The sequence below is a fragment of the Somniosus microcephalus genome, chromosome 10 (assembly GCF_052327205.1).
Source record: "Somniosus microcephalus isolate GS21.2 chromosome 10, FLI_Smic_1.0, whole genome shotgun sequence".
NCBI lineage: Eukaryota > Metazoa > Chordata > Chondrichthyes > Squaliformes > Somniosidae > Somniosus > Somniosus microcephalus.
This window is the reverse complement of record NC_140996.1, coordinates 154,744,941-154,770,610: the sequence shown is the minus strand read 5'-3', so window position 1 is coordinate 154,770,610 and position 25,670 is coordinate 154,744,941. Positions and strand designations below refer to the sequence as shown.

The window sequence follows — 25,670 nt, the reverse complement described above, 5'->3', positions numbered from 1 at the left end:
TAGAATAAGGGGCTGCTCTTTCAAAACTGAGATGTGGAGGAACTACTTCACTCAGAGGGTGGTAGGTCCATGGAATATGCTGCCCCAAAAAGCTGTAGAAGCTACATCATTATATAAATTTAAAACAGAAATAGACAGTTTCCTAGAAGTAAAGGGAATTAAGGGTTACGGGGAACGGGCAGGAATTTGGACATGAGTCTAGGTTCGGATCGGTCATGGCCCTGTGGGTAGCGGAGCGGGCCCAGGGGCTGTGTAGCCTGATCCTGCTCCTATTTCGTGTGTCTAATTCTGTTAGATTCAGGAGATGGTTCTGTGATAGTGGATTGGCGGTTAGGATCAGATCAGCCATGATCTTATTGAATGGCGGAGCAGGTTCGAGGGGCCGATTGGCCTACTCCTGCTCCTATTTCTTATATCTTATGTTCTTATTACAGAGATAGGAAGGGGCAAGGCCATGAAGGGATTTGAAAACAAGGATGAGAATTTTAAAAATCGAGGCATTGCTTAACTAGGAGCCAATGTAGGTCAGTGAGCACAGGGGTGAAGGGTGAACGGGATTTGGTGCAAGTTAGGACACAGCCAGCAGTTTTGGATCACCTCAAGTTTATGGAGGGTAGAAAATGGGAGGCCAACAGGAATGCATTGGAATAGTCAAGTCTAGAGGTAACAAAGGCATGGATGAGGGTTTCAGCAGCAGATGAGCTGAGGCAGGGGTGGTGTCAGGCAATGTTACAGAGGTTGAAATAGGCGGTCTTAGTGATGACATGTGTAATGTATGTACCTTTAAGGGGGGAACTACTTTCTACAGCTCATGTATACTGTAGTACCGGCAGTGACCACACCTGTATATAACGCTGAGTAGTAATCTGTTGTTTCAGTTGCAGTTTGAACCACGTTGAGTAAACACCTGTTGTACCATTCTCTGCAGTCCTTTTCTTATTATTACACGGACATAACAGTGGTGACGAGCAAGTTCGAACCTACCTGCAACTCTGCATCACCTCCCAGGGATTCGCTCCTGGAGAACAGTGGAAGGTGGTCGAGTCCAGAAGCATGGGCGTCGACCACGGGCAACCGCCCAGTCATCCAGCGGAGATCTGAGCATCGCAGGGGAGGCTGTCGAGAGCCAGGCTTGGCTTTCCAGTCACGGTGGTCCAGCGAAACCGGCTGGCAACAGGTACTGCGCAGACCCTTCCCGGACAGCGACGGGCTAGAGCCCGATCGAGCGGCACAGAAAAAAGCTGAGCAGCGTCGACGGGGGGGGGGGGAGAGAGGGCAGAGTGCACAGGGCGCAGCCGGTGTTCAGGACCGAGCGGCGTCAACGGGGGAGAGAGGCGAGAGAGAGCAAAGCGCAGTCAGTGTTCAAGGGCCGAGCAGCGTCAACGGGGGAGAAAGCAGCGCACGAAACCCACAGGGTGTCGCCATTTGCCACGAGGACCGCCAAGAGCGGCGTTGGCAGCAGCATGGGAGACGCCATTTTAAGCCGCAGCAGGGAAGAAAGGAAAGCGCGGGAGACGCCATTTTAAGCCAGTCTAACCACACCCAAAAATGCCGAAGAGTGGCAGTATCACAGCGTTCGACAATGAAGTCAAAGATTGGACGACATATGTCAAATGCATAGAAGTATACTGCAAGGTGAATGAAGTGCCAGATGACAAGAAAGCGCTGGTATTGTTGAATTCAATGGGTGCAAAAATGTATGGCTTACTACGAAACCTAGTAACCCCAGAGAAGCCAATAGAAAAGGATTTTGAAAACAGTGTCAATCCTACAGGACCACTTAAACCCCACACCGCTGCGGATAGCAGAAAGATTTAAGTTTCACAAAAGGAACCAGCATAAAGATGAAAGTAATGCTGAGTGTTTAACGGAACTGCGCAAGCTATCGAAACACTGCCAGTTTGGAACGGGACTAGCAGAAACTTTAAGGGACAAGATTGTGTGTAGGCTTCAAAGTGAAGGAACCCACAAACGGCTTCTATCAGAAAAGGATCTTACGCTGGACAAGGCTTTCAGCATTGCAGTATCACACGAAGCAGCAGCATGGGGTGCTGCAGAGATACAATGGAGACCGCAAGAATATGGCACAAATGAAATGTCATATGGAACAGTGAAGTGCTATTGCTGCGGCAGAACAACACACGACCAGAATGATTGTTGGTTCAAGGACAAAGTGTGCAGACAGTGTGGAAAAGTAGGACACATAGCACGAGTCTGCAGGTCAGGAAAGAAAACCAGCAATAAGAAACCAACCAAAGGGAAGTGCAAGAAGGTACATAAGATAACGGAGAATAGTTCAGACGAACAAAAGAGTGATAACTACTCCGAAAGCAGGGAACTGAGTTGTCCGAAACTGCATAATGTGATCACAACGGAGGATCACCGAACCATTTGGGTCACTCTCAAGATAGCAGGAGTCCGGGTAAAGATGGAATTGGACACAGGATCAGCTCTAACAGTCATAAACTGACGGGACGACGAGCGGCTATTCTCACACATACCCTTGAGACATAAAAATTAATTTGAACACGTACACGGGGCAAAAAGTCTACCCCAAAGGAAAAATAAGGGAGACTGTTATATATAACGGTAAGGAAACACCAAAACTAGCCCTGTATGTATTGCAAGATGGAGGACCACCATTACTGGGACGTGAATGGATCCGTAAAATACAACTGGATTGGCATTCCATACAGGCACTGACTGTGGCTGACAAAAAGGATGACGATGTCACACCTGGGCGACTGTCAAAGATCCTAACTGACACGAAAGAACTGTTCCAGCAAGGACTTGGAACACTAAAAGGCATGACAGCGACGATTAAAATTGAAGAAAACGCAAGCCCAAAATTTGGAGAGTCTGGAACTTTCAGGTGCACTGTCCAAGGTAGACTGGAGCGAGTGAGCTACACCCATTGTCCCTGTGATGAAAAAGTCATTGAGCAGCACACCTGGGGAACCAAGGAAGGTTCGCATCTGTGGGGACTTTAAGGTAACAGTGAACCTGGTCCTTCACACCGTACAATATTCACTTCCGCGGATTGAAGATATTTTCGCCTCGCTATCTGGAGGGAAACGCTTCACTAAGATTGATCTGGCCCAGGCGTATCTGCAAATGGAGGTAGAAGCATCATCAAAAAAATACCTCACAATCAACACCCATAAATGTCTCTACCAATACAACCGACTGGTATTCGGGGTAGCATCAGCTCCGGCTATTTGGCAGAGGGCAATGGAACAAGTCCTGCAAGGGATCCCAGGGACCCAGTGTTATTTGGATGACATCCTGGTCACGGGCGAAAATGACAGTGGTCACCTTGCCAACCTGGAGCAGGTGCTCACTAGATTGCAGGAATATGGGCTCCGAGCTAACCGCCCCAAATGCGAGTTTTTTTAGAAAACAGATCTCGCATTGTGGCCACGTTATCGATAGAAGGGTTACATAAGTCCCCAGAGAAGATTGAGGCAGTAGTCAAGGTTCCAGCACCGGAAACTGTGTCACAACTGAGGTCGTTCCTCGGGCTGGTAAACTACTACCATAGGTTCTTGCCAAATTTGTCTACAATACTACACCCACTGAACACCCTACTGCAAACTGGGGTGCCATGGAAGTGGAGTGACGAATGTAGACGAGCTTTCCAGAAGAGCAAAACACTAATCACATCGAAAGAGGTATTGGCCCATTACAACCCAGCATTACCAATTCCGTTGGCTTGTGATGCGTCACCCTACGGCATTGGAGCGGTGCTGTCGCACAAATTCTCGGACGGCTCAGAGAGGCCAATAGCCTTTGCATCACGATCACTAACCTCAGCCGAGCGTAACTACGCCCAGATTGACAGGGAGGCATTCAGCCTAGTATGGGGAGTGAAAAAGTTCAATCACTATCTGCACGGGCAGAAATTCACCTTGCTGACTGATCACCAGCCTCTTGTCTCCATTTTTAATCCGAAGAAGGGTGTTCCGGTGATGACTGCGCAACGACTACAAAGACGGTCACTTTTTCTAGGGGCGCACCACTATGAGATTGAATATAAGGGCATGGAAATGCTGATGGGCTATCACACCTGCCACTGCCGAGGAAGCACCAGCAGTGGATCCTGTCGAAATATTCCATTCGACTATAGTTGAATACCTACCGGTAACTGACGCTTGTATCGAAAAGGAAACCCGAAATGACCCGACACTGTCTCGGGTATATGATTTGACGGTGAAGGGATGGCCAGCATATGGCGACCCACTGTTGCCAGCATTCTCGACAAGGAGAACACAGCTGTCAGTGTGCCGGGGGACCTTGATGTGTGGATCCCGAGTGGTAATTCCACCCAAGTTAAGGGAGAGAGTGCTCAATGAGCTTCATGAGGGTCATCTGGGAGGGGTAAAAATGAAAAGCCTAGCCAGGGCTTATGTGTGGTGGCCGGGAATCGATAAACAAATCGAGGACCTGACCAAGAGCTGCTCAGGATGCCAGGAAGTCCAAAATGCACCACCACAGGCCCCTCTACACCCATGGGAGTGGCCCTCATCTCCATGGCAACGGGTGCATATTGGTTTTGCTGGTCCATTCATGGACTCAATGTTCTTAATAGCCGTGGATGCGCACTTGAAATGGCCTGAGGTCATCAAAATGTCCTCCATCACCATGGAGAAAACTATTGCAGTCCTACGGACCATTTTTTTGCCAGGAATGGCTTGCCAGAACAGATTTGCTCCGAAGAGTTCCGGAGGTTCTTGAAAAAGAATGGGGTAAGGCATTACACATCCGCCCCGTATCATCCAGCCACAAATGGATTGGCTGAGAGGTTCGTACAAACCTTTAAGAAGGCAATAAAGGCTATGTACAATGACAACATTCCGCTGCAGCACAAGGTGGACAATTTCCTGTTCGCCTACCGGAATGCGACACATGCAGTCACCAACCAGGCCCCAGCCATGATGTTCTTTAACCGAAGGTTAAGATCTCGCCTGGATTTGCTCACACTAAACGTACGAAGAGATGTTGAGAGTAAGCAATTCCTGCACATCCATGAGAAGCCAACAAGGAGCTTCAATGTAGGGCAACCAGTCTTGGCCCGCGACTACCGAACAGAAAAATGGCAGCCAGGAACGATATGCACATGGCAGGGCCCACTAATGTACACAGTGGACGTTGGGGAGAGCATCGTGAGACGTCATGCTGACCAGATCCTAGAGTCACTGGAACAAGTCAACCCCATGCCTCGCCCATACGTACCTGGTGATGAACCTGACGTACAGGTAGCATCTGCCCCAGAAACAGTAGCATCGGAAGCTGATGAACCAACCGACGACAGGGGGCCAGAATCGCCTCTGCACCAAGAGCAAGACACTCGGGAAAGGCGCTATCCAGAAAGGATCAGGAAGCCTCCCCAAAGACTGAATTTATAAATAGACAATTTTTAGCTAATGTTGCATGTTAAAAGTGTTAATTGTAATTAGTTTGATATTTAATTGTTAAATGAGTGTTATGGTACTGTTAATCTAAAAGGGGAGGAATTGTAATGTATATACCTTTAAGGGGGGAACTATCTTTTACAGCTCATGTATACTGTAGTACCGGCAGTGACCACACCTGTATATAACGCTGAGTGGTAATCTGTTGTTTCAGTTGCAGTTTGAACCACGTTGAGTAAACACCTGTTGTACTGTTCTCTGCAGTCCTTTTCTTATTATTACACGGACGTTACAACGTGGATATGTGGTCGGAAGTTCATCTCGGGGTCAAATATGACACCAAAGTTGCAACAGTCTGATTCAGCCTCAGACAGTTGCTAGAGAGGGATGGAGTCAGTAGCTGCGGAACAGAGTTCGCGGCAGGGACCAAAGACAATGGCTTCCGTCTTTTCAATATTTAGTTGGAGGAAATTTCTGCTCATCCAGTGCTGGATGTCAGATAAGCAGTCTCACAATTTAGAGACCATGGAGGGGTCGAGAGAGGTGGTGATGAGGTAGAGCTCGGTGTCGTCAGTGTACATGTGGAAACTGACGCTGTATTTTCGGATGATGGCGCGAGGAGCAGCATTTAGATGAAAAATAGGTGGGGGCCCCAAGGATAGGTCCTTGGGGGACAACAGAGAGAACAGTGCGGGAGTGGGAAGAGAAGCCATTGCAGGTGATACTCTGACTACGATTAGATAAATAAGAATGGAACCAGGCGAGTGCAGTCCCATCCAGCTGGACGATGGTGGAGAGGCGTTGGAAGAGGATGGAGTGGTCAAAGGTGTCAAAGGCTGCAGACAGTTCGAGAAGGACGAGGAGGGATAGTTTACCTTTGTCACAGTCACATAGGATGTCATTTGTGACTTTGGTAAGAGTAGTTTCAGTATTGTGGCAGGGGCGAAAACCTGATTGGAGGGATTCAAACATGGTGCTCTGGGAAAGATGGGCACAGATTTGGGAAGTGACAACACATTGAAGGACTTTGGACAGGAAAGGGAGGTTGGAGACGGGGCGGTAGTTTGCAAGGACGGAGGGGTCAAGGGTTGTTTTTTTGAGGAGAGGGGTGAAGGCGGCAGATTTGAAGGAGAGGGGGACAGTACCCGAGGAGAGAGAGAACCATTAACAATATCAGCTAACGTGTGAGCCAGGAAGGGAAGTTGGGTGGTCAGCAGTTTAGTGAGAATAGGGTCTAGGGAGCAGGAAGTGGGTTTCATGGACAAGATGAGCTCAGAAAGGGCATGAGGGGAGATAGGAGAGAAACTAGAGAAAGATGCAATTTCAGGGCTAGGGCAGGGGGGAACCTTAGAGGAAGTGTGGCCTCGTGGGCTGGGAGAAGGGAGGGAAGTGACAGAGGCAGCTGATCGGATTATCTCAATCTTAGTGACAAAGGATTCCATGAGCTCCTCCCTTCCCACTGTCCAGGGCCCCAAACACCCCTTCCAGGTGAAACAGTGATTTACTTGTACTTCTTGCAATCTAGTATACTGTATTCGCTGCTCACGATGCGGTCTCCTCTACATTGGGGAGACCAAACGCAGATTGGGTAACCGTTTTGCGGACACCTCCGTTCAGTCCGTAAGGGTGACCCTGAGCTTCCGGTCGCCTGTTGCTTTAATTCTCCACTTCACTCCCACTCTGATCTCACTGTCCTCAGTCTATAACATTGTTCCAATGAAGCTCAACGTAAGCTTGAGGAACAGCACCTCATCTTTCGATTGGGCACTTTACAGCCCTCCGGACTCAACATTGAGTTCAACAATTTCAGATAATAATCCCTGCCCCCATTTTTCATGCTGTATGATTTTTGCCATTTCCATTTGCAACATTTTATCTTTCCTGCCTCTTACAAAAGCACAGATTGTTCCTTCAATTCATTCCTCCCCTCCTGTCTCTGCACCTGCTTAATATCTGTTACATCTCCAGCTATTTCCAGTTCTGATGAAGGGTCCCAGACCTGAAACGTTAACTCTGTTTCTCTGTCCACAGATGCTGCCTGGCCTGCTGAGTATTTCCAGCATTTTCTGTTGTTAGCACAGATAATGGTGGCAGCGCAGCACGGTGGCATAGTGGTTAGCACTGTTGCCTCACAGCGCCAGGGACCCGGGTTCGAATCCGGCCTCGGGTGACTGTCTGTGTGGAGTTTGCACATTCTCCCCGTGTTTGCGTGGGTTTTCTCCGGGTGCTCCGGTTTCCTCCCACAGTCCAAAGATGTGCGGGTTAGGTTGATTGGCTATGATAAATTGACCCTTAGTGTTAGGGGGATTAAATACGTGGGGATAGGGTGGGATATGTGTTGGTGTAGGTGTTACGGGGATCGGGTGGGATATGTGTCGGTGCAGGCTTGATGGGCCGAAATGGCCTCTATCTGCACTGTGGGGTTTCTGTGATTCTGTGATAAGCGTGATGCTCTTGTTTTACCCTGGAACCGATCTGATGTTAGATTGATTACTGACCTTGGGCTATGAAATTATGTATACATTGGAGGAGAGTTTATTTGTGTGCTCAGGACTATGCATGATGGATTGCATTTCTGCCTCAGACTGATCTTCATTCTGGTGCTGAATTTCACATAAACTGAGCACAGGAAGAAGACAGAAACCCTGTTTATTATACCCCTCAGGGGAGAGCTACAGACCATTGAAAACATCAAACTCTTTCATTTGTATAATTTATTCAACTGTGAATGTGATTTAGCATTGCACTCAAGTCTCAAAATTAGTATATTTTAATAACTCACTGCACGCTAGTCTACCTTTCTATCTGCATAATTCAATGGCACTGCAAATACGAATATACATTTTCAAACTAGCATTTTCACAAAATCTGAAGCTGGTCTCTATTCCAAGGTTAATGGGAACATTACGTGCATCCACTCAAACAAATTAGGTGAGGGAATCTCAGTGCTGGAGAATGGAAGCACAACCAAGAAGCACAGTAAAGCTCCTCTACTTGGGACCTAGCCACAGTCTCAGAAGAACACTTTACTACACCAATATGATCTTTCCCAATTTCTGATATCAGTCATCATATTTTGTGATTTAGATTATTACTTACTACAAATGACTGCTGAATTATCAGTAGTTTTGTGCTGTGGGCCCACTAGAAATTGGGTGGAGAATTATGAAAATCATTTCAAGTTTCATTCGCACATCTGATTGAAAAATAAACTTTCATTATACTAATGTTGGGTTGATTCAAACTCTCGTCCCAAAACTAAAGCTGCCCACAAAGATCTAGTGACTCTGTGGTGTGGATTTCACCTCTCCCGACGTTAATTTGAATCTGGCGCCAAGTCTAGGGGAACTCCAGCGTCCAGCAACAGTGATGTCATCAAGCTGGCTAAGCAGTCAATCACAGTGAAGAATTCTCACGGACAGCAAACCAGGATGTAAAATGCACTGATTATCCTTCACTTTTAATACATTTTACAGAGAGCGAAATAAAGATTGGGGTATACACATGGGATTAAGATAGAAGCTGAAATAGCAAGCAAACTTAAAAAAACAGAAATCATGGAATTTTTATCATGGAAAAATTTGACATTCTGTGGCAGAACCATTGAATGACTCTGGCTAACTGTATATAATTCTCTTTAACGATGTTCTAACACCAGCCTAAACCTGTACCATTGTGTTAGGCATTACTGTGTTTTGTATACAGAGTTTGCATGTACGGGGCGTGGTCCCTTTAAGAGCGCAGGCAAACGCGATGACGTCACGTCGCAAACCACAGGGCTGCCCAGGCAGTCCTCGTGGCATCTCCGTTGAGTAAAGACCTGTTTAATTGTTCTCTTGTGTCGATCTCCGTTATTCGTAGGAATTCGTTAATTCCTACAATTCCATAAATATAAAATTAGTTTTTCATGGCCAGAATAGTTGTTCAGCAGTAGTTATGACTCAGTATGCCATTAAATACCCAATTACACCTCATTGAACAAGACTTAACTTTTTGGGGGGTTTGAACAGCGATATTGGAGTGTAAAAGCTGAAGTTCTCGTCAGTTCTGTGATTTCAATTGGGGGGTCTTCAATAGCACGCCCTGTGGAGGAGCAGGGAACAACTGACAGTAACTTCTGGATTTCCACGTTTATCTGCGCATGTGTGGACACCAGAAGTTGCTGTCAGTTTCACAGTTGTAATGACGGTAAAAGCTGACAGTTTTGCCGTCATTACAATCGCAAACTCCGGGCCATTATATTATGTGTTATATGTAATATTGCTGTCATTATAAAATATCATTTTTTCTGGGGTTTTGATAGAACAAGTAAGGAGAAATTATTTCTTCTGGCAAGTGGTCAGTAACCAGAGGTCACAGATTTAAAATAATTTGTTAAAGAACTAGAGGGGAAATAAGGAGAAATGTCTTCACACAGAGGGTTGTTAAGATCTGGAACACACTACCTGAAAGGGTGGTGGAATCAGATTCCATAGGAGCTTTCAAAAGGCAATTGGACATGTACTTGAAGAAAACTAATTTACAGGGCTATTGGAAAAAAAGCTGGGATGTGTGACTGAATTGGACAGCTCTTTCAAAGAGTTGGAACAGGCGTGATGGGCCGAATGACCTCCTTCTGTGCTGTAAGATTCTATGATTCTAAAAGTTTTTAATCTGAGGGAGCCATCATACCTCAAAAGTGTCACAAATGTAACACTTGAAAGTATAAGACAGACAAAGCATATGTTACACTTGCACCTGATTGGTTCAACTATTGGCCCAGAAATTTGGGTCGGGGGCTTCCCGCATGTGCAAGCTCCCGACCTGCACTTACCTTGCGCACTGGCAGTTGAGCTGCAGGGCCCCGTGGAATTCCGCTCCGGGGCCTGGCCCAGCTGCCGGCACGCTGTGCTTGCGTGTCCCAGGGGCGTAGTTAGTGCGATGCATCCCCTGGGATCACGTGAGCCATGGGCAGCCAATCGGAGGAGGGAAAAGCCCATTCATAAGATTGACAGGAAGACCTGTCTAAACTTATGAATGCTACGGGGCTCAAAATAACAGTAAACCTTCAAATAAATTTGTTTTAAAAATCACACTTTTTAAATAAACTATAAATTACATTAAATAACTATTTTAAACAATAATTTAAATTTTTGAAAAAAATAATTTTATAAAAAAAGGGCTAAAAATAAACTTACCTTGCTTTAAAGTATTTAAAAATAATAAACCTGTGGAAAAAATGTTTTCATTTTAATTAATTGACCACTTACCTTGTAAAAAGCAGGCCTTACGCCTGCTTTTCAAATGTGTAAATCCTGCAGGCTTACCCTCCCGGGAAAACCTGCAAAAAAAACCTAAGTTCAAAGCGCACGCGCAGCCTCCACTGCGTGCGCGTTCGACCTCTGAACCTCTTCATTCAGAGGATCGGAAGTGCCAGTTTCCCACGCATGCGCAGTGCATTGCATACAAGAAACCGGCACTTCCATCGGGTCCACGTGCGAGTACCCCGTGCGTACTCACGCGTTGGGACCCGAATTTCTGGGCCAATGTATTCATAAAACAGCAAAAAATCATGTGAACAAACTTAAAAAAAAAAGTATTTGTAAAACAAAAAGATAGCTAGTCATTTCCTGCTGAACTCAATAGCTTGGTCTCACCTCAAGGGGAGAGGACAGGATTTACAAGCAGCTGCCGGTCTAGAGTATAAATCATAGAAACATACGTCACAGAAGGCAGTCATTCGGCCCATTGTGTCTGTGCCGGCTAAAAAAGAGCAATATAGCCTAAACCCACTTTCCAGCTCTTGGTCCGTAGCCCTGCAGGTTACAGCACTTCAAGTGCATATCCAAGTACTTTTTAAATGGGATGAGGGTTTCTGCCTCTACCACCCTTTCAGGCAGTGCGTTCCAGACCCCCACCACCCTCTGGATGAAGACATTTTGCCTCAACTCCCCTATAATCCTTCTACCAATTAATTAAAATCTATGCCCCCTGAGTATTGACCTCTCTACTAAGAGAAATAGGTCCTTCCTATCCACTCTATCTAGCTCCCTCATAATTTTATACAGTGCAATCAAATCTCCCCTGAGCCTCCTCTGTTCCAAAGAAAACAACCCCAGCCTGTCCAATCTTTCCTCATAGCGAAAATTCTCCAGTCCTGGCAACATCCTCATAAATCTCCTCTGTACCCTCTCTAGTGCAATCATATCTTTCCTGTAATGTGATGACCAGAGCTTTATGCAGTACTCTAGCTGTGGCCTAACTAGTGTTTTATACAATACTAACATAACCTGTGGGCCATCAACAGCAGCAGAATTGTACTCCACCACAATCTGTAACCTCATGGGCTGGCTTATCCCTCACTCTAACATTACCATCAAGCCAGGGGACCAACCCTGGTTCAATGACGAATGCAGAAGAGCATGCCAGGAGCAGCACCATGTGTACCTAAAAATGAGGCGTTAACCTGGGGAAGCTGCAGCACAGGACTACATGCATGCTAAACAGCGAAAGCAGCATTCTATAAACAGAGCTAAGCGATCCCACAATCAACGGATCAGATCAAAGCTCTGCAGTCCTGCCACACAGTGGTGGTGGACAATTAAACAACGAACAGGAGGAGGAGACTCCATGAATATCTCCATCCTCAATGATGGCAAAGCTCAGCATGTGAGTGCAAAAGACGAGGCTTAAGCATTTGCAACCATCTTCAGCGAGAAGTGCCGTGTGGATGATCCATATCGGCTTCTTCCTGAGGTCCCCACCATCACAGAAGTCAGTCTTCAGCCAATTCGATTCACTCCACATGATATCAAGAAAGGGCTGAACGCACTGGATACGGCAAAGGCTATGGGCCCAGACAACATCCCGGCTACCGTGCTGAAGGCTTGTGCTCCAGAACTAGCCGCACCGCTAGCCAAGCTGTTCCAGTACAGCTACAACTCTGGCATCTATCAGACAATGTGGAAAACTGCCCAGGTATGTGCTGTCCTCAGAAAGCAGGCCAAATCCAATCTGGCCAAATACCACCCCATCAGCCTACTCTCAAACATCAGCAAAGTGATGGAAGGTGTCGTCGACTGCTATCAAGCGGCACTTACTCACCAATAACCTACTCACCGATGCTCAGTTTGGGTTCCACTAGGACCACATTACAGCCTTGGCCCAAACATGGACAGAAGAGCTGAATTCCAGAGGTGTGGTGAGAGTGACTGCCCTTGACATCAAGGCAGCATTTGACCGAGTGTGGCATCAAGGAGCCCAAGTAAAATTGAAGTCAATGGGAATCAGGTGGAAAACTCTCCACTGGCTGGAGTCATACCTAGCACAAAGGAAGATGGTTATGGTTGTTGGAGGTCAATCATCTCAGTCCCAGGACATCACTGCAGGAGTTCCTCAAGACAGTGCCCAACCATCTTCAGCTGCTTCATCAATGACCTTCCCTCCATCATAAGGTCAGAAGTGGGGATGATCGCTGAAGATTTTACTGCATTCAGTTCCATTCACAACTTCCCAGATAATGAAGCACTCCATGTCCAACTAAAAGGCACAAGTTAGGAGTGAGAGGGAATACTCTCCCCTTGCCTGGATGAGTGCAGCTCCAACAACACTCAAGAAGCTCAACACCATCCTGGACAAAACAGCCTGCTTGATCGGCACACCATCCACCACCTTAAACATTCACTCCCTCCACCACTGGCGCACCGTGGCTGCAGTGTGTACCATCCACAAGATGCACTGCAGCAACTCGCCAAGGCTTCTTTGACAGCACCTCCCAAATCCATGACCTCTATCACCTAGAAGGACAAGGGCAGCAGGCGCATGGGAACACCATCACCTCCAAGTTCCAAACCATCCTGACTTGGAAATATATCGCTGTTCCTTCATCGTTGCTGGGTCAAAATCCTGGAACTCCCTACCTAACAGCAGTGTGGGAGTACCTTCACCACACCGACTGCAACAGTTCAAGGCGGCGGCTCACCACCACCTTCTCAAGGGCAATTATGGATGGGCAATAAATGCTGGCCTTGCCAGCAATGCCCACATCCCAGGAATGAATAAAATAAACCTCCCTGCTCTTATATTCTATGCCTCGGCTAATAAAGAAAAGTATCCTGTATGCCTTCTTATCTACCTGTCGTGTTATCTTCAGGGATCTGTGGACATGCACCACAAGGTCCCTCTGTTCCTCTACACTTCTCAGTATCCTACCATTTATTGTGCATCTCTTGCCTTGTTAGCCTTCCCCAAATGCATTACCTCACACTTCTCCAGATTTAATTCCATTTGCCACCTTTCTGCCCACCTGACCATTCCATTGATATAGTCTACAGCTTTCTTCCTCACTATAGACCATACGACTAACTTTTATATCATCTGCAAACTTTTAATTATGCCCCCTACATTGAAGTCTAAAGCATTGATATATACCACAAAAAACAAGGGACCTAGTACTGAGCCCCGCTGAACCCCACTGGAAACAGTCTTCCAGTCACAAAAACACCCGTCGACCATTACCCTTTGCTTTCTGCCACTGAGCCAATTTTGGATGCAATTGGACACTTTTGCTCGAATCCCATGGGCTTTTACTTTTCTGACCAGTCTGGCATGTGGAACCTTGTCAAAAGCCTTGCTAAAATTCATGTAAACTACATCAAACACACTACCCTCATCGACCCTCCTTGTTACCTCTTCAAAAAATTCAATCAAGTTAGTCAGATACAATCTTCCCTTAACAAATCTATGCTGACCACCCTTGATTAATCCGTACCTTTCTAAATGACGATTAATACTGTCCCTCAGAATATTTTCCAATAATTTGTCCACCCCCGAGGTTAGGTTGACTGGCCTGTAATTACTCGGTCTATCCCTTTCTCCCTTTTTAAACAACAGTACAACGCTAGCAGTTCTCCAGCATCATGCCTATAGCCAGAGATTATTGTAAAATGATGGTCAGAGCCTCCGCAATTCCCTCCCTTGCTTCTCTTAACAGCCTGGGTTACATTTCATCTGGGCCTGGTGATTTATCTACTTTCAAAGATGCTAAACCCCTTAATAATTCCTCTCGCACTATGTTTAACTCAGCTAATATTTCACATTTCTTCTCCTTAACTACAATGTCTGCATTGTCCCTCTCTTTTGTGAAGACAGGCACAATGTATTCATTAATAACCATACTCGTGTCTTCCACCTCCTCACACAGGTTACCTTTTTGGTCTCTAATAGGCCTCAGTTATCCTCTTGTTCTTTATGTATTTATAAAACATCTTTAGGTTTTCCTTGATTTTACTTGCCAATATTTTTTCAGGCCCTCTCTTTGCTTTCCTAATTTCCTTTTTAATTTCACCCCTGCACTTTCGATACTCTTCTCGGCTTTCTGCAGTATGAAGCTCTCGGTATCTGACATAAACTTCCCTTTTATGTCTTATCCTACCCTGTATGCTCCTTGACATCCAGGAGGCTCTAGATTTGTTAGTCCCACCCTTCTTTGTGGGAACATATTTACTCTGAACCCTCACCATCTCGTCCTTGAATGCCTCCCAGTGCTCTGACACTGATCTACCTTCAAGTAGCTGTTTCCAGTCCACTTTTGCTAAATCACATCTCAGCTTAGTAAAATTGGCCTTTCCCCAATTGATAACTTTTACTCCTGGTCTATCTATGTCCTTTTCCATAACTACGCTAAATCTACCTGAATTATGATCACTACCACCAAAACACTCTCCCACTGATACCCCTTCCACCTGCCCAGCTTCATTCCCTAAAACTAAGTCCAAAACTGCCCCCTCTCTTGTTGGGCTTGCTACATACTGGCTTAAAAATTCTCCTGAATGCATTTTAATAATTCTGCACCCTTTATACCTTTTACACTGATTCTATCCCAGTTAATATTAGGATAGTTGAAATCCCCTACTATTACGGTCCTATTGTTTTTGTACTTTTCAGAAATTTCCCTACATATTTGCTCTTCTATCTCCCTCTGTTTGGGAGTCTATAGTACACTCCCATCAGTGTGATTGTCCCTTTTTTGTTCTTCAGTTCAACCCATATGGCCTCATTTGATGATCGTTCTAACATATCATCCCTCCTCACAGCTGTAATTGTTTCTTTAACCAATATTGTGATCCCTCCTCCTTTTTTATCCCCCTATCTCATCTAAAAACCCTGTAACCAGGAATGTTGAGCTGCCATTCCTGCCCTTCTTTAAGCCATGTTTCAGTAATAGTTATGATATCATACTGCCACATGTCTATGTGCCCTCAGCTCATCTGCCTTATTTATTAGACTCCTTGCATTGAAGTATATACTGTACCATGAAGCACTGCCAAACTCCTTTGCTGTCTATTTTCTAGCCTTTGTTTCCTCTGCCTTCCAAACTCACTTACTAATTTTCTGCCTTCCATTTCCTGCTTTGCTTCGCTCCCTTCTGAATCTACTCTCAGGTTCCCATTCCCCTGCCAAGCTAGTTTAAACTCTCCCACCCCAACGAGGATATTGGTCCCAGCCCTGTTGAGGTGCAACCTGTCCCACCTCCCCCAGAACCGGTCCCAATGCCCCAGGAATCTAAAGCCCTCCCTCCTGCACCATCTCTCCAGCCACGGATTCATCTGCGTATCCTCCTATTTCTGAACTCACCAGCTTGTGGCACCAGGAGTAATCCGGAGATTACTGCCTCTGAGGTCCTGTTTATTAATCTCTTTCCTAGCTCCTTAAAGTTTGTCTGCAGCACCTCATTCCTTTTTCTACCTATGTCGTTGGTACCGATATGGATCACGACCTCTGGTTGTTCACCCTCCCCCCTCAATGTTCTGCAGCTGCTCAGTGACATCCTTGACCCTGGCACCAGGGAGGCAACATACCATCCTGGAATTATATCTGTGGCTACAGAAATGCCTGTCTGTTTCCCTATTGAATCCCCTATAAGGAGGGCAATTAATCATTCCCTTCTGCTTATTCCCACAATCAGGGGCAGCATTACTGCTTCAGAAGGATTTTTCCTTAAACGAATGTTCCTCAGCCTTCAATTTGCCTATTTAGAGTACTTCACCATGGGAAGTCATTGAGCAGGTAGATCATCAAATTTCAGTTTTTCTCCAGTTACACTATATAGTCTTAAAGAAAGAAGAAAAGGAAGTCTTGCATTTATATAGCACCTTTTACGATCTCAGGATGTCCCAAATTGCATTACTGCCAATGAAGTACTTTTCAAATGTAGTTACTGTTCTAAGTCTGCAAGGCAGCCATCATATCTTTAAAAGCGACAGGCCAGCTTAAATGCAGTTCCATCTTAGCAGCACACAACCTTCAAGTCTTTATGCCTATAAAATAATATATTGTCCGATATAGTATAACGTCCAAGTCATCATAAAACAGTGCATATTACTGCTTACCATGAATAATGCCAGGAAAATCACTAGTTCATTAATAAAAGCTTCTCAGATATGGAACCTTGTGCCTTATGAAAACCTAAGTATGTTACATGTACTGAATATGTATCTTCACACCATCACCCCCCCACCCCACCCCCCCCCAGATTCACCAGACTGATACCTGGGATGGCAGGAATGACATATGAAGAGAGATTGGGTCAATTAGGCTTATACTTGCTAGAGTTTAGAAGAATGAGGGGGGATCTCATTGAAACTTATAAAATTCTAACAGGACTAGACAGATTAGATGCAGGAAGGATGTTCCCGATGGCGGGAGAGTCCAGAACCAGGGGTCACAGGCTAAGGATAAGGGGTAAGCCATTTAGGACAGAGATGAGGAGGAATTTCTCCACCCAGAGAGTGGTGAACCTGTAGAATTCTCTGCCACAGAAGGCAGTTGAGGCCAATTCATTAAATATATTCAAGAAGGAGTTAGATATATTTCTTAAGGCTAAAGGGATCAAGGGATATGGGGAGAAAGCAGGGACAGTCTACTGAATTTGGATGATCAGCCATGATCTCATTAAATGGCGGAGCAGGCTCGAGCGGCCAAATGGCCGACTCCTGCTCCTATCTTCTATGTTTCTATGTATGCGCAGAACTCTGCTTTGCCACCACATTTAAATGTTTTGAAGTAGGCAGCTCAGTTTTTCCATAAAATTAAAAAGTATATACTAAGTTTATAAAGTGCCCAATAGGTCTAACAGATTGACTGAGCACCTTTAAAAACCACCTTGATACTAAATTGGAAGTAAACTCCATACTGTGCCAGGCCCAAGCAGTGCCACATCGCTCCCCCATCCCGCCAACTGGGTTCCTATCATTTGGCTTTAGTTCTGAGGTTGGATCAAGATCCGATTCTGGAGTTAGGATGCCATTTCTGATTAGATACACACCCAAAGCCATATTTGCATCCACACGAAAGTGGTTATATAATTGTAGCTGAAAATATTGCAGGCTATAACATACATTAAAATTAATGCCCATACCAAAAGTATAAAGATGGTAAAGAACAAAAGAATTCACAGTATTCAAAAATATGTGAAAACTTATTTAGACTCTGAAAGCTGTTGATAGTTCCATCTTCAAGAAGAGCAATTTCAGTTGACTCTAGGGCTAGAACCAGCTGGTGGCCCTATTCTCCTTTATCTAGAGCAGGAAGATTAGTTTGTTTCTGCTAACCCGGGCCCTGGGATGAGTTGCAGTGACTGCCAGTCCTGGTCTATTCATTGAATTAGCATGTGTGCCGATATTCATTGTTAGAAAATATAGGATCTTCTCTAAATGGATACACACAGACGGCTAGCTGTTGGGAGTTTTGGAGATACTAAGCGGATAACTACTTTTTGTATCATAAATTTTAAACTGGTACAATATAAACTAAAACACATTTAAAATCGTTCATTGCGAAGAGAAGATATCCTTACGCAACGCAAAATATAGAATGAAGGAGTTACAAACTTGGCTGCCTGTTTTTCAGTTACATACCCATTGAAGCTAGGAAAGCAATCAGCCCACAGAGCATCATCAAAACCTGTACCTGCTTCATGGCTTTGAACAGCTCAGAATTAATTCCAGGAAAATTGTATGTCACTATGCCACGAAATGACTTGCTTATCCAGGACCTGCAGAGGATTTTCTTTTTTTTAAAAAAAAACACAGGTTATTTAAACTTACTGGAAGAAAAGTATTGGATTTTTCATTAAAATGGAAAAGGCCAGAGGTAGAAATATTCTGCGCCTACCTGGGTTCCCTTAACTAGGCTATAAGGATTTCAATTCGTGCTGATGGATAAAATGAGATTATTGAGTCTGTGTGTTTATTTTTCAAATCATCAATCCAGATATATCACAGGACTATGCGATCCACTGGGGATGCGATATGAATTTCAGCAGCAAATTAAAGCCTCAAAAACCTTTTTATTTTTAAACTTGATTCTCTTTGTTTTAATTGTAGTACTAAAACCATGTCTTACAATGATCTGAGCTGTAATCAGTAACCAGGTAACCAAACTTATTGCATTTTAAAACTTTAATACAAGTAAACATGAAATATGTTTAACTTCAACCCATAACTAGCGAGCAGCGACAAAATCAGAAAACAGAAGGCAAAAAAAATAAAATACACAATTTAAAAAGGTCAGTAGATTTACTTTCATGTTGCTGTCAGATTGCATCTCAGCACCTTGCACTGGACTGGCTTTGACAGTTTAATTAATGTAATCCTTATGGTTTAAAAGGGAGAGGATGAAGAGTTTAATTCTAGGCATAATAAACTATGATGAATACCCTCACCATAAGAGAAAGGGCTGCTCGATTAGTTCTAATGACAATGAAGTGTGACCACCAGTCGTCTTAGGCCTGATGGTTTTAAAGCAGTGTTGTTCAATAGAAATTGCTGACTAGTCACAGATGGGCATGTCATGACACCCTTTTAACCACTTGCACTAATTATAGTGGAAAATGTCACTCACACAATACAGGTAAATGTACTTCACGTGTATATTTACCACCCTTCAGTAACCAAGGGAGTAAAACACAATGATCAAAAGGCACTCATACACTACTTTTCATATTACTGTACCATTTTACCAACAAACGCACGGAAAAATTAAAGTGCACATGAATATGCTGTGCAAAAGCCTATTGAGATCATATGTTCAATGATTCTGTTTATTACTCATTTTTAATTGTCCAGAAATGCAATTATCCACATCTGGATTCCAAATTAATCACAGTATTGGACAAAACGGCTTTAAAGCATTTAGTTGAAAGTCTTCAGGACAATTGGCGATCAGTCTCTCTCTAATCACTAACAACATCCTGTATGACTGTGACCATAATGCAATATTCCTCCTTGTCCTTTTCATAGCAATTGAAAGTCAATCTCACCATTTCCCAATGCATCTCTTCCATTATCCAGCTCCACAGGGCTGCCCATCCATGGTTCCATTCCTCCTTGTACCTCCATAACATTACCTATATCCATCCCTACTTCAGCCCCTTCCCCACTGAAACCCTTATATGTGCCTTCATCACCTCCAGACTTGAATACTCCGATGTTCACCTGGCTTTCACTCAAATGTAGCCAGAGCATCTCCAGCTATGGCTTCTCTTTCCATTTTTGCACCATCACCTCTGGAGTCCCCAAGGTCAATCCTTGCCCACCCCCCCTCCTCCTCCTCATCTACACGCTGACCCAGATGTGGGGTCAACTTCCACATGTATGCGGATGACAGCCAACTCTACTCTCCACCACTTCTCTTGATGCCTCCACTGCCTCTGTGCTGTCAAAATAACATGTCAACACATAGTTTTGAATGAATGTCAACTTCCATCAGCTCAACACTGAAGACAAAAGCCACCACCTTTAGTCCCTGCTACAAACACAATTCCCTTGCCAATGATTCTACCCCCTCCCCAGCCACACACTCCAGCTGAACCAGACTGTTTACAACTTTGGCGTCCTGTTCAAACTTTAGATGGTAAATCCTCTCCGTCAGATACACCACTTACTTCCATCTCCACAACATTACTTACCACTGCCCCTTTGACGCGGCAACCCTTATATGTGCCTTTATCACATTCACACTTGACTACTTCATTGTCCTCCTTGCTGGCCTTCCATCCGCCATTCTTCATAAATTCCATATTGTGCAGAACTCTGCTGCACATATCCTATCCCACATTAAGTCCCGCCCACCCATCTCCTCAGTGCTGGTTGACTCCCCATCCCCCAAGGACTCAATTTTGAAATCCTTCACTTTAAGTCCTTTAACCACCTGGATCCTGCCTGCATTTCATAGAATTATATAGAATACTAGCTGAAATGCCCGGCGGTACCGAGGGTCTTTTGAGGGCATGTTGTTGTTGGAAGAGAGAGAGCGCGAGCGACTGGGGGGGGGGGGGGGGGAAAAGAGAGAGAGCGCGAGCGACTGGGGGGGGGGGGGGGGAGGAAAGAGAGAGAGCGCGAGCGACTGGGGGGGGAAGGGAGAGAGAGAGCGCGAGCGACTGGGGGGGGGGAAGGGAGAGAGAGAGCGCGAGCGACTGGGGGGGGGAAAGAGGAGGGCGCGAGCGACTGGGGGGGGAAGAGAGAGAGAGAGCGCGAGCGACTGGGGGGGGGGGGGAAGAGGAGAGCGCGAGCGACTGGGGGGGAAAGAGAGAGAGAGCGCGAGCGACTGGGGGGGGAAAGAGGAGAGCGCGAGCGACTCGGGGGGGGGGGAAGAGGAGAGCGCGAGCGACTGGGGGGGGGGGGAAGAGGAGAGCGCGAGCGACTGGGGGGGGGGGAAGAGAGAGAGAGCGCGAGCGACTGGGGGGGGGGAAGAGAGAGAGAGCGCGAGCGACTGGGGGGGGGGGGGGAAAGAGAGAGAGAGCGCGAGCGACCTGGGGGGGGGGGGGGGAAAGAGGAGAGCGCGAGCGACTGGGGGGGGGGGAAGAGAGAGAGAGAGAGCACGAGCGACCGGGGGGGGGGGGGGGGGGGAGAGAGAGAGAGCGTGAGCGACGGGGGGGGGAGAGAGAGAGAGAGCGGGCGAGTGCGGGGGGGGGAGAAGAGCGGGCGAGTGCGGGGGGGGGAGGAGAGCGGGCGAGTGCGGGGGGGGGAGGAGAGCGGGCGAGTGCGGGGGGGGAGGAGAGCGGGCGAGTGCGGGGGGGGGAGGAGAGCGGGCGAGTGCGGGGGGGGGAGGAGAGCGGGCGAGTGCGGGGGGGGGGAGGAGAGCGGGCGAGTGCGGGGGGGGGGAGGAGAGCGGGCGAGTGCGGGGGGGGGGGGAGGAGAGCGGGCGAGTGCGGGGGGGGGAGGAGAGCGGGCGAGTGCGGGGGGGAGGAGAGCGGGCGAGTGCGGGGGGGGAGGAGAGCGGGCGAGTGCGGGGGGGGAGGAGAGCGGGCGAGTGCGGGGGGGGAGGAGAGCGGGCGAGTGCGGGGGGGAGGAGAGCGGGCGAGTGCGGGGGGGGAGGAGAGCGGGCGAGTGCGGGGGGGGGAGGAGAGCGGGCGAGTGCGGGGGGGGAGGAGAGCGGGCGAGTGCGGGGGGGAGGAGAGCGGGCGAGTGCGGGGGGGGAGGGGGGGGAGGAGAGCGGGCGAGTGCGGGGGGGGAGGAGAGCGGGCGAGTGCGGGGGGGGGGAGGAGAGCGGGCGAGTGCGGGGGGGGGAGGAGAGCGGGCGAGTGCGGGGGGGGGGAGGAGAGCGGGCGAGTGCGGGGGGGGAGGAGAGCGGGCGAGTGCGGGGGGGGAGGAGAGCGGGCGAGTGCGGGGGGGGAGGAGAGCGGGCGAGTGCGGGGGGGGGAGGAGAGCGGGCGAGTGCGGGGGGGGGAGGAGAGCGGGCGAGTGCGGGGGGGGGAGGAGAGCGGGCGAGTGCGGGGGGGGAGGAGAGCGGGCGAGTGCGGGGGGGGGGAGGAGAGCGGGCGAGTGCGGGGGGGGGAGGAGAGCGGGCGAGTGCGGGGGGGGAGGAGAGCGGGCGAGTGCGGGGGGGGAGGAGAGCGGGCGAGTGCGGGGGGGGGAGGAGAGCGGGCGAGTGCGGGGGGGGAGGAGAGCGGGCGAGTGCGGGGGGGGGAGGAGAGCGGGCGAGTGCGGAGAGCGGGCGAGTGCGGGGGGGGGGGGGGAGAGCGGGCGAGTGCGGGGGGGGGGAGGAGAGCGGGCGAGTGCGGGGGGGGGAGGAGAGCGGGCGAGTGCGGGGGGGGGGAGAGCGGGCGAGTGCGGGGGGGGGGGAGAGCGGGCGAGTGCGGGGGGGGGAGGAGAGCGAGCGACTGCGGGGGGGGAGGAGAGCGAGCGACTGCGGGGGGGGAGGAGAGCGAGCGACTGCGGGGGGGGAGGAGAGCGAGCGACTGCGGGGGGGGAGGAGAGCGAGCGACTGCGGGGGGGGAGGAGAGCGAGCGACTGCGGGGGGGGAGGAGAGCGAGCGACTGCGGGGGGGGAGGAGAGCGAGCGACTGCGGGGGGGGAGGAGAGCGAGCGACTGCGGGGGGGGAGGAGAGCGAGCGACTGCGGGGGGGTGAGGAGAGCGAGCGACTGCGGGGGGGGAGGAGAGCGAGCGACTGCGGGGGGGGAGGAGAGCGAGCGACTGCGGGGGGGGAGGAGAGCGAGCGACTGCGGGGGGGGAGGAGAGCGAGCGACTGCGGGGGGGGAGGAGAGCGAGCGACTGCGGGGGGGGAGGAGAGCGAGCGACTGCGGGGGGGGAGGAGAGCGAGGCGACTGCGGGGGGGGAGGAGAGCGAGCGACTGCGGGGGGGGAGGAGAGCGAGCGACTGCGGGGGGGAGGAGAGCGAGCGACTGCGGGGGGGGAGGAGAGCGAGCGACTGCGGGGGGGGGAGGAGAGCGAGCGACTGCGGGGGGGGGAGGAGAGCGAGCGACTGCGGGGGGGGGAGGAGAGCGAGCGACTGCGGGGGGGGGGAGGAGAGCGAGCGACTGCGGGGGGGGAGGAGAGCGAGCGACTGCGGGGGGGAGGAGAGCGAGCGACTGCGGGGGGGAGGAGAGCGAGCGACTGCGGGGGGGAGGAGAGCGAGCGACTGCGGGGGGGAGGAGAGCGAGCGACTGCGGGGGGGAGGAGAGCGAGCGACTGCGGGGGGGAGGAGAGCGAGCGACTGCGGGGGGGAGGAGAGCGAGCGACTGCGGGGGGGAGGAGAGCGAGCGACTGCGGGGGGGAGGAGAGCGAGCGACTGCGGGGGGGAGGAGAGCGAGCGACTGCGGGGGGGAGGAGAGCGAGCGACTGCGGGGGGGAGGAGAGCGAGCGACTGCGGGGGGGAGGAGAGCGAGCGACTGCGGGGGGGAGGAGAGCGAGCGACTGCGGGGGGGAGGAGAGCGAGCGACTGCGGGGGGGAGGAGAGCGAGCGACTGCGGGGGGGAGGAGAGCGAGCGACTGCGGGGGGGGAGGAGAGCGAGCGACTGCGGGGGGGAGGAGAGCGAGCGATTGGGGGGGGGGGGGAGGAGAGCGAGCGACTGGGGGGGGTGGGGGGGGAGGAGAGCGAGTGACCAGGGGGGTGGGGGGGGGAGAAAGAGTAGAGCGAGTGACCGGGGGGCGGAAAGAGTGAGAGCGACCGGGGGGGGGGGGGGGGGGGGGAGGAGAGAGAGAGCGACCGGTGGCGTGTGGGGGGGCGGGGGAAGAGAGAGCACGACCGGGGGGGGCGGAGAGAAAGAGAGAGAGCGACTGGGGGGGAAAGAGAGAGAGCGACTAGGGTGGGGGGGGGGGGGGGGGGAGAAAGAGAGAGAGCGACTTGGCGGGGGGGGGGAAAAGAGAGAGCGAGCGCGACTGGCGGGGGGAAAAGAGAGAGAGAGCGAGCGCGACTGGGCGGGGGGCGGGGAAGAGAGAGCGCGACGGGGGGGAAAGGGGAGGGAGCGACTGGGGGGGAAAGGGGAGGGCAGGTGGAGGGGGGAGGGGAGGGAGGAGGGGGAGCGGGGGGAGGGGAGGGGGAGAGGGGAGGGGAGAAGCACGATGTTACAGCTTGCCATAAACAGAGGGACAACCACTAAATATAAGAGTATATACAAATTATATGAATGTATCCTTATACACTCAGTGATATATCTGTTTATACACTATGGATCGATCTGTATTTATGTGTTCAACCATGAATGTACCTTGTCTTGCCAATAAAGCGATTTGAATTGAATGAGAGGGGGAGAGGGAGAGGAGGAGGGGAGGGGGAAGGAGGGGGGAGCCAGCAGACCCTCTTCCCTCTGCCGGCGATGGCTCCGCGGAGCTCCGTGTCGCCCCACGCACTGACATGCCGAGTGCAGCGCCCCGGTCAGCCCGAGCCCCGCCCTCCCGAGGCCAGGCCTGATGCGGCTTGAGACGGCCGATTGCGGCTGGCCGGGCCCGGTTGCCTTGGTAACCCTCCTCCCCTCTCCCGATCTCCAGGACCGGGCCTGAGCGGCTTGAGACGGCCGATTGCGGCTGGCGAGCCCGGTTGCCGGGGTAACCCTCTCCGCTCCCCCTCCCGAGCCCCCCCCCCTGCTAACCTGCTCGCTTCCCTCTGGCCGCGCTCTGTGTGGAGGTGCGCGTGCGCCGTGCAGCGCGAGCGTGAATTTCGCGCGAGGAGGTTGCAGTGAGCCCAGCCAGCCTTTACCAAGATGGCTGGCCGCTGGTTTGGAATCAGGCCCAGCCGGGGGCGGGGGCGGTGTGGGAGGAGCTTGCCACAAAACAATTGCCTAGGGTCCAGCATGGCTGGCAACAGACGCCCAGGCTTCGAGGCCTACCTGCAAAAACAGGGAAAGGTAGGAAAATTAATGAGATTAGATAAAAGATTTCGAAAGTAATTAACTTTTTTAATAAACAATGTGTGTTTTAAAAGCAATTTTTTTTTTTATAAAGACGCAGAAAGCGGGAAAAAGAAATGAAAAGTTTGGAATCAAGATGGCGGCGACTCACCTAGGTTCAGAATGATAAGGCCCGCCCACACACGCACCGATTGGTCAACCATCAGGTCACTGAACTGTAGGATTGGTCAATCATCACATCACTCAACTGTAGGATGGCCCACCCCCACTCGATGCAAATGAGCGGATAATGAGAGGTATTTTGAACATTTTTTGGATACCGTCGGCACAATTTTTGTGCGACCGTCGGCACAATTTTTGTCCAAGCAAAAAGTCAATATGCCTACAAGAGTCCCCTAATGATGAGCTTTCTTTTGATATAACGTATGTGTAGGTACGCTCTATAACTTTTGATTGTATAGCCGGCCAGAGAGACAGAGAGAGAGACAGAGAGAGAGACAGACAGAGAGACAGACAGAGAGAGAGACAGAGAGAGAGACAGAGAGAGAGACAGAGAGAGAGAGAGACAGACAGACAGACAGAGAGAGAGAGAGACAGAGAGAGAGAGACAGACACAGAGAGAGAGAGACAGACACAGAGAGAGAGAGACAGACA

At 49.7% G+C, this 25,670-nt stretch overlaps 1 protein-coding gene across 1 annotated transcript in view; it reads right to left on the bottom strand.

Moving 5' to 3' along the window:
* The window catches only part of LOC147111779 (augurin-like), a 149,190-nt gene extending 130,748 nt beyond the window's left edge, over window positions 1-18,442 (bottom strand). Inside the window, exon 1 of the mRNA XM_085999000.1 lies at window positions 18,360-18,442. The gene's annotated coding sequence lies outside the window, so the exon portion shown is untranslated. The remainder of the gene's footprint in view (window positions 1-18,359) is intronic.
* Window positions 18,443-25,670: the final 7,228 nt, after the last annotated feature.